The sequence below is a fragment of the Xenia sp. Carnegie-2017 genome, unplaced genomic scaffold, assembly GCF_021976095.1.
Source record: "Xenia sp. Carnegie-2017 unplaced genomic scaffold, XeniaSp_v1 HiC_scaffold_23, whole genome shotgun sequence".
Lineage (NCBI taxonomy): Eukaryota > Metazoa > Cnidaria > Anthozoa > Malacalcyonacea > Xeniidae > Xenia > Xenia sp. Carnegie-2017.
In genome coordinates, this window is record NW_025813486.1 from 8,166,342 (window position 1) to 8,171,422 (window position 5,081).

General features: G+C 33.1%; 1 protein-coding gene across 1 annotated transcript in view; it reads right to left on the reverse strand.

The window, feature by feature from the left end:
- LOC124449034 overlaps nucleotides 1–5,081 on the reverse strand; it is a 127,963-nt gene that overhangs the window by 20,835 nt on the left and 102,047 nt on the right. The gene's annotated exons all lie outside the window — the stretch shown is intronic.

Genomic DNA, 5,081 nt, shown 5'->3' on the forward strand with positions numbered 1-5,081 from the left:
CAAACATGTGACACCAACTTTATTACGCACCATCAGAACAAAAATTTGGCGTCTGAAGGATATTATGGGAGGTGCAATAACCCACTGTCGGGAAACTTTTGGGCTACAGTTAATTTACAATAACCAATGGAAACCGTATGAACAGACATTGTTTATAAGAAAAATGCTATAGAATTGAGAAATTTCCCCATTAATTACTAAGTCACTAATGATGATGAACAAAGAGGTTCCTCTTTCAGTGCATCTATATATTTCCTACTCTTTGGTTTTACTCTAGGCTTTTCACATACTAACACTTTCCTCTTTCCTATTCCATACTGTATTATTTTAAGTCCATCTAACTTTAATTCTTGTAGCTTCACAGTTTCTCTTGTGTCTGTTTCATTCACATACATACATGCTTTCTGTCTTCTTTAGGCAATAATTCATTCTTCAGTAATTCTAGAGAATCAAATGTCTCCCACACTCTTGCTGTAAGATACAATGTTATCTGCAAGTATTTACCTACTTAATGTCTATGCAGGACAACTCAACCATTAAACTAACAGGAATGTTTTGCTTTGACATGTTAACTTTTATTTATTGACTTTCATAACGTAGAAATGATTTGAAAACAATATAAATCTTCCACTTCGCTAATGCGAAGCACGTGTAATATTTTTGCATTTTAAGTCGTAGCTACAAACTGTAAACTAATATTATCTACATTGTCACAGCTCTATCATATATTTTTAAACGGCGTTGACTGTTTTGACTAGGGCATTTTCGAATATTGATGTGCTCTTTTGGAGATTTTATGATACAAATATTTTTTTAAATAAGTAAAAATAACAGCAGTTCCGTAAGTGATAAAAAAAAGTTGCTTGTAGTGAATGATCTTAATCAAAGATTAGTGAATTTAGTGAAAAATTTCACTTTTATTGTACCAAAACTTTAAAACTACTTGAAAATGTAGCTGTATCTTTGGCACAAAATTAGAATTCAAATCATCCCTTACCAAAAATTATAAACATAGAAAAAGCTAAGCGACCCATATTGTAAACACATCATCAAACTTGAAAGTCAGTTGTCTTTTAAGCATAAAAAAGCTATAATAGCCCTGTAAAAATGCAGTAGTTCCACCGTAAAAATATGTGATTGCACTATAGTTGCAACAGCCTAATTGGCTGAAAAGTTGTGAATGCCAAACAAGCTTCTTTTCTTACAAAAAAATAAAATAACATGTATAGGAGTTTTAGATTTGTCTATTGTAATCAATATATCTTTTATAATGGCTGGGAAATTCGCAAGGAAAAACATTTTTACTAGGTCCCAAAAGCCATCCGAGGCCGAAATGGCTTACTTAGCTTCATGTTGAGACTAAATATATTTTCCTTTCTTCTTGAAAAAGGCGCATGGCTTTAAATCATTTTTAAAACTTTAAATTTCATTTCGCAAGCAAATCATTGCGAAAAATATCACTTTTAGATCACAGTCATAATATTTAAGATAAGAAGCTGCCTGCTTCTGCAGCCAATCAGATTTCAGGAAATCAAAAATATCACTTCGCATGCATCAACAAAAAGATACTAGTTGCTAAACTATAAATTTAAAGATTACGATATTTATCACATGGATTTTGCAGGCTCTGTAAGTGTTTTATAACAGGTAATATAAGTTACATAAAAATTGCTTGAAGTCTTATACATGTATCGTATCATAAATTTTAGACACAATAATTGGCGACTGAATTAGACATTGAGATTATTGTCGGACCTCTGTTGTGATGTATGCTCATTGCTCCACGTCATTTTCAAATTTGAAAATTATGCGTGAAATGTATATAATATGAAACGAAATGTCTTTCTAGTGTGGAAACATTGCTTCTCTAAAAAGCAACAAATACAAATACCCTATTTTTAATATCATGCATTTTTTTAGTCCGAATGTTTAAAAACCATTCGTCATATAGCCATGTCTATTTCTCATAAAAATGCAGATTATATGATTTCCTCGCACACAAGCGTAAAATTTAAACAGTAAATCATTACATGTTTCTCTTTCTGTTGCTTTGCCATATATCATCTAGAGAAAATAGGCAACAACAAATCAAAGCATAAAGGTTCCACTTGTCCTCTTTCAGTGCACCTCCTTGATTTTCCTCTGCACACATCACTCTCTGACACCTCCCTCTGCCCTCAATTAATATACTCTGCTTTACCTTCACCTATGCATCGGTATATTGTGTTTTGTCATATCACTTAAACATTAGTCATTTTGCTGATGTTGAATAGTTTACCCGAGGTTTGCATTCAATTAAATGTGATTGAAGAGTAACAAGGCGTGAGTTTTACTTGCCCTCAATATAAGGGTTGCGAAGCTTTCTCTTGGCTTCACTTGTTCCTTGATAAAGTCTTGAAGAAGACACTTCCATTGCAAGATCTGTCAATGGGAAAAATGGAAAATAAATCAACAATAAATATTAAAATATCACTTGTCAAGCGTCAAAGAGCTTGTGAAAATTTTTGCGACTTATCCATGATAGTAAAAAGCTGTTCTACGTGAATCACATTCAATGGTTTGTCTTATAAAAATGAGCATGCACCACTCTTATTGACTTTCAAAATCAGGTTTTTCTCCGTCTCTAAATTCTTTTTCGTCACTGTTTATCCCCAGTTTCAACTGAAATTCTTTGAAGGACATAAAGTCAGTGCATTTAGTGATGAGTTAACTAAAACAATTAAATGCGTAAGGGTTGCTCCGATTTCCCCAATGTACAATGAATTTCGATAGTAAATGTGCATTTTGGACGAAAACGAGAGCAACAAAAATTAATGAGTTATAGTTTTACTCATTTATCCAAACATATCTGATACGATTAGAGGCAAGCTGACGTGAAGTTAATCAAATGTTCTGCTTATTGTGTATAAAACCTTGTACGTATGATCTGAGCGTATTAAAGTTAAAGTTTTGAGGAAAATATTTCTATTGTCTAAATTATTTCTAATTTTATAGCGAATGATATTGTAGGTTCCATTGGTGTAAGTCCAATACAAAAGTACAATGTCATTGTTAAGTGTCAAAGAAGGCGTCATTTGATTTTACTATAAACGCATAAAATATTTTACATAATGTAATCAACATCTAAATATTCATCACAATGTAATCAACAAATGATTTTTAACCATGGTGTCAAATACACAAAAAATAGGCACGCAGTGCTTAAATGTGTGCGGTCTGTCAATTAAATGGCCACAAAATGAAGTAGTTTCACAACGATATTTCAATTAATACCGCACGTTTAATATTATTTATATCAAACATGTTTCGCCAATCGCTTTGTCAAAGACTTAACCTCCGCTTGGCAACCTGATAGTTCGTTGGCAATTCTGGGTGATTATCCCTCCATGGAGGTGAATATTCATACTGACCATTTGCTTCGCATCGTCAACTGTTCTTTAAACTCTTGATACAAACTTCCTTGATCCCTTTGTGCATTGTCGTCTAAACCTAACACATCCAAACTATAAAGTTGCTTGTAATCCTCATGAGGGGTTTTTGTAATTAAGTAAGATGGGTTTGTCTCTCGTCCCGGTGACACTATCGTCCATCCTAACATCGTCCTCTCACCAACTGGCGTCCCATCATTTCCAACTCTGGTATCTTGATTCTGGAGATTGCACTCGCCCCCAAAAATGAGGTGAACAAGCAAAAACAGCTTTTCATCATAATCGTGCATGTCTACACCTCTTAAGTGCTCATAATGCTCAATCCACTGTTTATACTTAGGGTTTCGTAAAGTCCACAATACATTCTTTTCGATTTGATTCACCTCACATGTCCATTTGAATTTTCCCTCTACATCTGCTATTTTGACTTGATAAATACTGATCTTTTTAGTTGCTGTTTGAAACATCATCTTGATGAATTTATATTCTTGCCTTATTGCTTCTTCTTTGATTGTATTTACCAACTAGCTTGATGCAAAGGAACTACTAGATCTAGTGTCTAAAAGAGCTCGACATTTATTCCTTTGATTGTTACTACCAGAGGTTAATAAACAACATTCTTCAAATTAGGATAACATACCAATTTTTGATTATTGTCCTGCTGATCACATATAGAAGTATGGTGCTTCCTTTTACAGATGTAGCAGTGAAACTGACTCTTGCAATTACTTGTTCTATGGTTTTCCCCTGTGCACTTAAAAGAGCGTCGTTTGCCATTAAGTTCTTTTCACGCTCACTGACATTCTAGACTTCGTTTTATTAAAATATTCGCTATTTGACCAGCGGTATACGGTTCGTCGGCCCTCAACATGCTGGATGAAAGTTAATGTGGCCCTCTGGCTGTAAAGTTTGGAGACCCCTGATTTACTTGGATAAAAACTGTAAACCATGTACTAATTGTAATGAAGCTGACATTGATACAAATAAGTGACGATGGCAGTTATATAATTGACGTGCATCGATATTTCTTGATTTCTTACCTGATACAGATGACTTTGATCTTTGAAAAGGTGGACTTTTACGACCTAACTAAAAATGTATTAAAATAAATTTTTATTATTCTTAAAATAAATTAATATTATCATCACACGTACAAGTAATTAAGAACATAAACTTGCTGTGATGTTACATTTATATACATTAGCCTTTCACTGTTAGGAACTGTCCTTCATTTTTGATGAGTTTTGATTACCGTTAAATCAAGCTTCTCTTGATAATTTTCGGTTGCTTTTGCAAACTCAAAAATCTGATACAAGTATTCAGAGAAAGTGTAATGGTTACATTTATAAAAATTAATCTTTTATATCTGACGTGCCATTAATTTACCTCGAAATAAGTAAAGAAAGAAACTACGGCTTTCGTACATATTTTTATCTGTGGCTTTACCATCTATGCTATTTAAGTGCTTATGAAGTTCGTGCATGTCTAAATTGGATTTTAATTTTGATTTCTCTTCTTTCTATTATAATTTCAAAAAGTTAATTAGCCTTTCATTTTTAGTGTCTTTCCAATCTCGTATAAGTCTGTTAAAATACACGCATGATAATAAATAACATTAGCAGTATGGTCGTCAGCCCTCAGTAAAAAAGTTCA